The 9,602-nt window shown below is 60.0% G+C and overlaps 1 non-coding gene across 1 annotated transcript; it reads right to left on the bottom strand.

Moving 5' to 3' along the window:
* Nucleotides 1-875: 875 nt before the first annotated feature.
* On the bottom strand, nucleotides 876-1,047 carry LOC134537131 (U1 spliceosomal RNA). Its single transcript, XR_010075945.1, has one exon. It is a non-coding gene; the product is annotated as a U1 spliceosomal RNA (small nuclear RNA).
* Between the last annotated feature and the right edge of the window lie 8,555 nt (nucleotides 1,048-9,602).

The following is a 9,602-nucleotide window of genomic DNA, read 5'->3' as shown; positions in this document are numbered from 1 at the left end:
CGACCGCTCTTTACCTACGATCATTTGAGACGCCCTGACCCCGATGACGTTGACGCTGGTGCAGTCGCGGCTGGTGGGCCCGGCAGCTGACGACGGTGATCACCACGTCCACGGTTGGCTCTGAGGAATGTTACCAGGCATCATCCCTACAAGATCTCTGCTCTCTGTGAACTACTGCCTACCATCGCCACTGCTCCGGACCGTCTTCATCTGCGGCCCGGCACCTTCTGCGCCCCGAGTCGCCCCCGGCAGCCCACAGAAGATTCGCCGCCCAACAAGCAGCTGGACCTCTAGGACGGTATCGTCGGAGGGGCCCCGTTTCGTCAGTGTTGAATAAAGATTGTCACCATCCGCCCTTGTGGCCATGTATTCGTGTTCTCTGTTGTGTTTTATTTGTGTTCACCTGTATCCGCTTTTTATATTAAAGATGAATTTTTTTGGTGGGTAACTCCCTTCAGTGGGAGTTCCCTTATAAAAAAAAAAAAAAAAAAAAAAAAAACTAAAGATTTCCGTGGAGGGGAACATTTGATGAGTCTTTAAACAATTTTTTGTTGTGCCCAGTGTTTACACACTGGGCCGGTTACCGTTAAACCACTGGGCCCGGGGGTGAGGCGGGGAGGGGGAAATCTGAAAAATCGAATTGGACAAGTATCGTTCATGGGAATTTTTTTTTTCTTTTTTCAACTATTACCATGCACAATTACGTACCTTCCTTCCGCACTTTCAAGACGGTGGGGTTGTTCGCCAAGGCACCGTAAACTTGAGACCTACGAATGCATTACATACCATACACAGATGAAAAAAAAAAAAAAAATTACACTTCACTGTACATAATTCTTAACACTACTTCACAACTACTAAGTTCAAATTTTTTCACCGGGACAGCGCGAACGCAGTCCCGACTACCAAAAATTACGCGCCCGAGTTACCCACATTTGGGGTAATCGCAGAGGTCAGCTCAACCGAAGTGCAAGGGAAGAGCCTCACCCTGGGGGTGTGTTTTTTTTTTTTTTTTTTTTTGGTGTTTTGTGTGTGCATGTTCAGTGAGGATTGTTAGGGGTTATTTCTAATTGGGTGAGCTATGCCCGCGTGAAGCGCTACTAGCTCGGGATGTCTCGAATAATTTATTTACTAGGATTCCTAACTATGTCGGGAGACTCTTAGTCCCGACTTATAACTTACCATTTAGAATTACGGAGACTCTTTTGATTTGCCAAATAGAGTTTGCTCCGGGGGTTCATTAGTGCTTAAGGGAGGGCGCAAGTGGGAAACGGGAGAGCCCCGAGAAAAACCCACAATTTATTGGGAGAGAAAGTGACCAATTTGGGACTTTGCATTCGGCCTAGTGCCATTTATGGGTTGCATTGAAGATGCAGGGAGGACTGGGTGGCCTCATTATGGCACATTCCCTTTATGGCTGCCTCATTTTGGCATTTTCCATGTATATTTTTACTCCGGGGACCGGAGCTGCTGCAGGTGGTGTGGCAGCTGGCAGTAGGCGGCAGCACCGTCGCTGTGGCCGGGCGCCCGCGCTCAAGCAGGTGGCGCGTCAGGCGGCGAGGCCGCGAAGCTCTTGGAGCCCGCGCGGCCATCGCTGTGTTTCTCTGCATGATGAGGGGGGGGGCCGGCGGGCCGCGCCCGCAGGGCCAGGTGGCCCTCGGCGCGTTCCTCGCCAGCTCCAGACTTGCTGGGGGGGGGGGGGGGGAGGGGAGGGTTGGCGGGCCACGATAACAGCGCCCTTGCGGGGCCGTCTCGTGTCACGCAGTCATCTGTACAGCGAAGGGGGCAGCGGGAGTGCTGTACAGACGGGGAGGTCGATGAAGGGGAAGGGGGGTCGGCGGGCCACGTCACAGCTCCGGAGAGCGGCCACGTGTTCCGCCTGTCGCCTTCAGAACGATGGGTGAGGGGGCGGGGGGGGGTTTCCGCTGCTCACGGCGCTGGCGGCGAGGGCCCGGAGATTTTACACACCGGGCCGGTTACCGTTAAACCGATTGGCGCGGGGGTGAGGCGGGGAGGGGGTGAAAGAAAAATTCGCGCACACGAATTCGCAGTGGATTCGGCGCACTCGCGGCACTGAAATTGATAAGGCATGATTAAGGGGGGTGGTGTGGGGTGGGGGGGGGGGAGTCCACACGCACGCACGATGAAGCACGGAGCACTTTCGCCGGGGCCCTCCTTTACACACCCGGCCGGTTACCATTAAACCGATGGGAGCGGGGGTGTGGCGGAGGGGGGGGGGTCGCTAGCTACGGTGCTCGGAGTGAGTGCTGGGGCTGGTGTCACGTAGTTTGGTGGCGCGTATCCCTATCCATTGACACGCAACTATCACCTGGGCCGGCGAGGGCGGTCCTGCAGGTGATAGGTCGTGAAGGGGGGCACTCGACAGTTTAATATAGGTTCTCCCAGGGCACGCACAAGGGGGTTTCGGTGTCCGGGGAGGGAGCGTGTGAATCTGGCCACCTGGTGGGCCACGATGTCGGCGAAGGAGGCGATCCCTGCGTCAAGGGTTAGGACATGGCGGGGGGTGTTTCGGGTCCGGCCCAGCACTAGACGAAGGGCGCGGTGGTACAGGGAAAACACAGGCCTGAAGTGGGTCCTCTTCGTGTGGCACCAGGTGGGGGCTGCGTATGTCATTATGGAGAAAACGTACATACGCAGGAGGAGCAGCCTGGTGACACTGTCGAGGGGGGAGGTGGGTTTGAGCACTGTCGCCAGGGCGAAAAGTACAGCCCTGGCTTTGCCGCACACGCGCACCAGCTGTCCCGAGTAGGAGAGCTGGGAGTCGAGCATGACCCCCAGGTACACTATCTCCGGCAGCCACGGGACCTCGCAGCCGTCCAGGAGGAGGCTGGCCGGGTACTCCTCTCTCTTCCTGCTGCAGAGGAGTGCCTGTGTTTTCCCTGTGTTGATTGCAATACCTTTGGCGGTGAAGAAGGCCTTCACTCGTAGAAAGGCCGCCCTGAGCTTGTGGCACAGTTCGGGCTCAGTGGGGGCGGTGCAGAGTATTGCTGTATCATCTGCATACAGCGATAACTTCGCGCCAGGGGGCGACGGGATGTTCCTGATGAACAGGGTGAAGAGCAGGGGGCTCAGGATCGACCCCTGGGGGACCCCCGCGCGGATCGTCCTGGAGGCTGACAACGAGTCCTCCACCTGCAGGCGAAATGTTCGGCCCACAAGGAAGGACCGGAGCACTCGCAGGAGGGTGGTGGGGACCTCCATGGCCATCAGTTCTGTTACCAGGAGGTCGTGCCGCACCGAGTCGAAGGCCCGCGCCAGGTCGATCAGAACCAGCCCCCCTACTCGCTTCTTCGCGAGGCCCTGTTCAAGCACCCTGGTCGCCCTGGCGATGGAGTGGACGGTGGAGTGCTTGGGCCGGAACCCGAATTGATGATGGGGAAGGAGCTGCCTCTTGTCGGCATGGAGGTACAGCCGCCTGTAGAGCAGCTTCTCGCACACCTTGGAGAGGCAGCTGAGGAGAGTGATGGGCCTGTATGAGGAGGGGAGGTCGGGGGGTTTGCCGGGTTTCGGAACCGGGATGATGGTGGCCTGCTTCCAGCAGGTCGGGAAGTGGCCGAGCAGAAAGATGGCGTTGATCACTCTGGTGAGCAGGACAACGGCTTTGAAGGGGAGGTTGGAGAGGACTATGTTAGGTATTTTGTCCGGCCCTGAAGCGGTCTTCAGTTTCAGGGACCGGAGAATTTTCCCTAGCTCCCTAGGGGTGACCAGGGGAACGTCGGGGCGTGGAGGGGGGGGAGGGAGGACCACCTTCGACGCCGCGAACCTCTGTTCCTCGTCACTGCCGCTCGAGTCTGAGAGGTCCGCACATCCTCTTCGCGGAGTGTAGGACTCGTGGATGACTGTGGCCAGCGCCTCTGCCCTCTCCTCGGCCGTGTGCCGGAGCACTCCGCCGGACTGCAGGGGGGGAATGACAGTGGGCTTGTCCCTGAGGCGCCGCACGCACGTCCAGACCTGGTCCCTGTTGTGCGTGACGGCCCTGAGCCTCGCTATGTCTTGACTCGCCTGCCACTCCCTGAACTTGCGCCTGCAGGTCCGGCGCAGCACACGATAGAGGGCGTCGTATATCGGGAGGCGAGTGGTCTGCCAGCGACGCCTGGCCCGGTTCCTGACGCTGAACAGGGCTGCCAACCGCCTTGGGAGGCGCGCCCGCTCCGCGCGCGGCCTTTTGAGGGGGATGGCCGCCTCACTGGCCTCCTTGACGAGCGCGGACAGCGCGGCGACCGCCCTGTCGAGGTCATCGGGGGTGGGGAACCGGGCCGCTAGGTCGACGCCGTCATTTATGACCTCCCGAAAGAGGCGCCAGTCAGCCCTGGAGAAGTCCTGTCGCGGCCTACACTCCTGGGGGACGGGATAGCACTCGAGCTCGGCAGTGACGGGGTAGTGGTCTGAGGTGCCCATGTCGTGCACCTCGACATTGTGCACAGACAAGGCCTGGGTGCCGATGAAAAAGTCCAGGACTTGCGGCAGGCGGTTGCGGGCATCTGGGTAGTAGGTGGGGGACAGGGGGTGGTAGACACTCAGGCCGTTGGTCGCGGTGTAGCGGCGGAGCTGCGGGCCGCGCCTGTTGGAGGTGGGGCAGGCCCACTGGGGGTGGGCCGCGTTGTAGTCACCGCCCAGCAGGAGCCTGTTGTCAAGGGCCCTGAGTGCCTCCAGGTCTTGGAGGGGAAGGAGTCTGTCTGGCACAATATATGCGCAGACAAGAGTGGTTGGGTTGAGTTCGCCCGCCAGAGTGATGGCCACAGCCTCTGTCAGGTCCAGGGGGGGAGAGCACAGGACTGGTGACGCAAGTCCGCGCGGACCAACAGCGCCACCCCGCCTCCTGGCCTGCCAGGTCGGTCGCGCCTGTGTGTTCTGAAGCCTGGAATGTTGAGGGGGAGGTGGGGGGTGAGCCATGTTTCCGTGAGGAAGAGCACGTCAATGGATAGCGAGGTGAGGAGGTGGAGGACCTCGTCTTCCTTGTGACGCAGGGATCGGCAGTTCCAAGTGGCGAGCTTAAGGCGTGTGGCCATCAAAAACGGCGCACACTGCCTCGAACAAAATTTCCATTTTTTGCATGGAGTTAGTGGCCCTCCTCAATCTCTCGCAGGTGGCGCGGATGAGCGGCAAATAGTCTCGCACAAGCCCGAACATCTCCCGCACCTCCGCGAGGAGGGAGAGGGGCGATTCGTCACTGTTCCCCGCAGCTGCGCCTCCAGCGAGCTGGGGGGAGGGGCGGGCCGCGGGTTGCAGGCGGCTCGCGTAGCTATGGAGCAGGGGGGGCGGCGGGGGGGGCGGGGACGCTTCCGGCAGCTGCCTGCCGGGCCTGCGTCTGGCCCGCCGCGGCGGTGCCAGCTTGCCGCGGCGTTGCCAAGCCTCGGCCGCCGCGCTGCCGCACCCAGGTCCGGGAAGACTGCGCCTGCTCTGTCGAATTCTCGGGCCGCCCGCGGGCCAGAACTGCGTGCCTGCAGTTGCCAGGCTTCATACGCCACTCGCCTGGGGCATCCCATACTTCCACCCAGGTGGGGGCCCTTGCAGTTGGGACAGGTTGGGGGGACCGACCTGTCAACTGGGCAGTCTCGTGACCAGTGGCCACCCGAACACTTAAAGCACACAGGGGACCTGTGGCAGTCCCCTGTGTTGTGATTGTATTCCTGGCACCTGCGACATTGCTGGGGGCCACGGGGCTTGTGTCTCGACACGTTGACGGCGTACATGCCCAGGTACCTTAATTTCAGCAGGTCCCCCGTCCTGCTGTTCCCCTCCAAGGTTACATGGAAGTGGCGAAACTTCCTGGGCTCGTCTCCGCGGCGTTCTATTTGCCGCACCTGGCGGACCTCGAACCCGAGCTGCTCCAGGTCGGCTCTAATCTCTTCCACCGGCATGTCTGCCGGTAGGTTGGATATTACCACATTCCCGTTTTTGGTGCCAGGGAATGGGCGGGTGAAAGGTTCAGCCTTGACCGAGATCAGGTGTTCCAGGAGCCTTTCGTGTTGGGCCCGCGAAGTGGGGAAAAAGGTCGTCTGCCGCCCCGAGAGCTTCACTTGGAAGTCCCCCAGGTGGGCACGCATTTCGCGCAGGCGAGTGGCGGGGATGTCAGCCTGGCAGTAAATGGGCGGTGTGCGCGGGCCGCGGGCGCCTTGTTGCGCGGGCGGTGCCGAGTCAGGGACAGTGGACTGCCGCGGGGCCTTCTGACGTGTAGATTGGTCAGAATTGTCCGCGGCGGGCTTCGTCGTGCGCTTGCGCTTGCGGCTCTTCACAGTCTCAAAGTCTGTGTCTGTCTCACACATAGAGTCTGTGTCCCCCAGGTTCGACAGGGAGTCGAACCTGTTGGACAGGGGGACAGTGGGCGAGACGAGGCTCCTTGCATCATCAGCCATTTCGATGGGTCGTGATACGCGTGCCGACGTGCTGGCCTGCGACGATTGGCCGTACAGTGTTATTTGCCCCACAGTTTTTGTTGGGGTGTGGGGCTGGCCTGACAGTGGTGCAGGGGGCGGCATCTGCACGTCAGAAGCAGACGAAGAGGCATGAGCGGGGGCTAGGGCGGGCGCGGGGCCAGGTTGGGTACCGAGTCCCAAAGCCGCGCGCTGTTGCGCCGCAGACATGGCCTTAAAACTTTCCAGCCGCTGTGAGGCCTGGATAGCATGACGGTCCATGTAAGTTTTTAAGTCTGGTTTCCCAGTAGATCGCGTTTGGTGAGGCGGGGAGATCGGCAGGGGCAGCCGGGAGCCCTTAGAGGGCGTCTTCGGGCGAGCTGACGACATTTTACCGGACTGCACTTTTAATTGTTCGCGGCACACAATGTCAGAGGAACACTCATATTTAGAAACGGGAACGGTGCGGTTCACTTCCAGAACGGCGACACGGGACTCACTTTCCAGTTTACACAGTCCAGTGGTTCCCGTTAAACCACTGGGCGCGGGGGTGAGGCGAGGCGGGGGAGAATCGCCGCGCGCGAGAGACTTACACACGCCACCGGTTACCGTTAAACCGATGGACGCGGGGGTGAAGCGGGGCGGGGGCGAATCGCCGCGCGCGAGAGTTTTACACACTCCCTCGGTTCCCGTTAAACCGATGGGCCCGGGGGTGAAGCGGGGAGGGGGCGCATCGCGCGACCGGAGCGCAGCTCTGTCGGCCAGAGCTGGAACTACTAGGAGTTGGTCCACGAGTCTTACACAGTTCCGCGGTTACCGATAATCCACTAGGCGCGGGGGTAAAGCGGAGGGGGGGAGGAAGTAGTTCCGTCTCCCAGCACTGCGCGCAGCACTGGGGAGGATAAATACTTACGCTCGTCGCTGCCGTCTGCTTCACGAGTCTACCAACTGAATCTAAAGGGCATAAATGCACCGAAAAATTATAACTGGAAAAATAACTGGGGGAGCCGCCTGCTAAATCAGGGTAGCCCCTACGCCAGGTAAGTATGCTGCGCAGTGTTTCGCTTTTCTATTTCACTTGGAGCTCGGACCACCTCATCAACGTGTTTTGAGGTTATGTACTTCTACCTCCGAAACAGCTCTTTCCCCAGACATAACACTCCCGTGCCAGTTCATCACACTACATGACAGTACACACCAACAATGCAAATACAATTTCTTCCTACAACTGCCCGTTTCTACTCGCACCTCGTTTCCTTTGTTTCTGTACCCACGGCGACGGTCGACCGCCGCGTGCATTTGGTTACCCCGTTTGCCGCGTGGCGGCACTTGGTTACACCGTTTGCCGCGTGGCGGCACTCGGGTCGTCGCGTCCGCCTCGGCAAAAAGGCGGGCACCACGGCACAGTCGAGAGGGGAACTTTTTTCCATTAGCAACATACCTAGGGTTTCACGAAATATCGAGTGCCGTGTCCCACGAGGCGATTTTCGGACGATTCGCGGCTTCAGGCTGCACGACCGTACGCTATTTTCACCATTAGTGGTGGTCCGCACATTTTTCCTATATAGTCCGGATTTTCAAAGTTTCAACCGTGCTCTGGTTTCCCTTCAAAGGCATAAAACTGTTCAGGGGAATTTTTTAAAAGCTTTTTGAAGCAAATCTGAGCACTTTTGGCCATTAACTAACTGGTTTCCTTTCAGCAATTTCAGCGAGCCGCCGAGACCTGCTGCTGCTAATTCCTGAGTCGACCACCAGGAGTGCTCTTGTGTAGATCTAGTTCGTAGATCCTAGATCTTCTTCTTGTGAGTGCTGTGCGCCACCGAGTCGCGGCCTATTGGGGCGGCTGAGGGGGGAGTTTGGAATGGACTCCCTCCCGATGAAGCCAAACCAGGGCGGGGGCGACCTCGGTCAGAGGCCATCGGCCGAGGCCACTTCTTGTGACTCCCGGCAACCGAGTTGTAGCCTATTGGGGAGGCCGAGGGGAGAGTTTGGAATGGACTCTCTCCCGATGACGCCGAACCAGGGCGGGGACGACTTTGGTCCGAGGCCCTCGGCCGAGGCCGGTACTGGCGATGAGATGACTACTGACAATCGGCCACTCCAGCCAAGACAATACTGTGGACCGCATCGCCAGCGCTTGGAGACCATGCAAGTCGGGTCTGGGGAGGCGGGCGCTGCTGGGGTCGGGGGGGTGGCTCCGCCTCCCTCCCCGGCGCCGGCCGGGCTGCGCACCCAGACTGTTTGCATTAAGGTCAGCGAGATGAAACATCTTCACGGCCTGGACGTCTCCACCATCCTCGCTCTGCCTACGACTACCTCTGCTCCAACACCACCAACTGTGACTACTACTACCACCACGGCCTGCATCACTTCACCGATCATGTCTCCTGCGCCTTCTCTTCCGCTGTTGCCGACCGACTCACCGCCTGCCGCCGTTCCTCCTGCTGCGACTGCTACTCCCATGGACACCGGCTTCATCGTTCCCACGAAGACCGTCAAGCGCGCCCACCCCGACCAGCACTCCTCCGACGATGCCGTCCCTACCAGCAACCGCTACGACAGTCTCCTCAGTCTACCGGATACCGACACCGACGACGGCGCTGGGGCTGCCTCCTCGGACCGACCCTTGACTGCCAAGCCCCGCCGCAAGCAGCATGCTAAACGGCACCGGCCCGACACGCAACCTCCTCCTGTGCCCTTCACCACTCTTCCGGGCCCCTCTTCGACGAGTCCCAGCTCATCTCGTGCTCCACCCCGCCCTCCAACCTCGCAGCCTCGTGCCTCCTCCTCGGCGGCGCCTCGCCCGCCTTCCTCCACTCCTCGCACGCCTCGCATGCCTCCGATCGCCTGCCTTCTCACGCCCACAGCCGGCCCCTTCGCCACTGCACAACGTTTTCAGTCTCTCCTCTCCGGTCCTCTCTCTGTCACCTCCGTCAATGACCGCGCCTCCTTTTATACCAGCAACCCTCAGGACCACCAGCTCCTATTTGAAGAACTCCAACGCCTCGGCTATAAACCCTACACCCATCTCCGCCCCGACGAGCGTGCCGATCGAGTTGTGATCAAGAAACTCCCTCTCTCCACGACGGCTGACGAGGTCACCCAGTCCCTGCTCGACCTGCACCTACCTGTGGCATCTGTGGTGGCCATGCGCACCTCTCCTACTTCGACGACCCGGCCTTTCCTGGTCACTACATCCGGTCTGGGTGAGGCAGCCCCCATCCTGAA

The sequence above is a fragment of the Bacillus rossius genome, chromosome 11 (genome assembly GCF_032445375.1).
Source record: "Bacillus rossius redtenbacheri isolate Brsri chromosome 11, Brsri_v3, whole genome shotgun sequence".
Taxonomy (NCBI): domain Eukaryota; kingdom Metazoa; phylum Arthropoda; class Insecta; order Phasmatodea; family Bacillidae; genus Bacillus; species Bacillus rossius.
Note: the sequence above shows the minus strand (reverse complement) of the source record. Positions and strands in the feature narration are given on the sequence as shown.